Source organism: Vulpes lagopus, chromosome 18 (genome assembly GCF_018345385.1).
Source record: "Vulpes lagopus strain Blue_001 chromosome 18, ASM1834538v1, whole genome shotgun sequence".
Taxonomy (NCBI): Eukaryota; Metazoa; Chordata; class Mammalia; order Carnivora; family Canidae; genus Vulpes; species Vulpes lagopus.
Genome location: NC_054841.1, coordinates 27,071,497 through 27,072,111, shown reverse-complemented (window position 1 = coordinate 27,072,111; position 615 = coordinate 27,071,497). Strand labels below are relative to the sequence as shown.

General features: G+C 34.5%; 1 pseudogene; it reads right to left on the bottom strand.

Annotated features, from left to right (window-relative positions):
* Positions 1–316: 316 nt before the first annotated feature.
* Positions 317–412, bottom strand: LOC121478479 (annotated as a pseudogene).
* Between the last annotated feature and the right edge of the window lie 203 nt (positions 413–615).

The following is a 615-nucleotide window of genomic DNA, read 5'->3' as shown; positions in this document are numbered from 1 at the left end:
AGTAAACAAGACAGAAATAAATGGAAAGATATCCAGTTTTCACAAACGGAAGATAAATCTTGTTAAATTGTGCAGCCACTATGGAAAACAGCATGGAAGTTTCTCCATACTGTTAAATTAAAAATACCACTGTCATATAATCTAGAAATCCCACGGCTAGATATCTATCTGGATGAAATGAAATCACTCTCTTGAAGAGATATTTGCATTCCTGTGTTCATCACAGTATTTATCACAATAGCCAAGGTATAGAAATAACCCAAGTATCTGGTGATGTAGTATAGGTAAAGAAAATGTATATATGTTAAGTGGAATGATAATCAGAATTTTCTTCATGAATTTGCATGTCATCCTTGCACAAGGCCCTGCTAATCTCTGTATCGTTATTTTAGTCTATGTGCTGCTGAAGCAACCACAGTAATCAGCTTTTTAAAAGGAAGGAAATCCTGCCATTTTTTTTTTTACAACATGTATGAACCTATAAGACATTATGCTAGGTGATATAAGCCAGATAGAAAAAGAAGAATACTACATGATCTTATTTACATTGGAATCTCAATAGTCAAACTCATAGAAGCAGAGAATAGGCAGTGATTGCCAGGGGCTGTGTGGAAG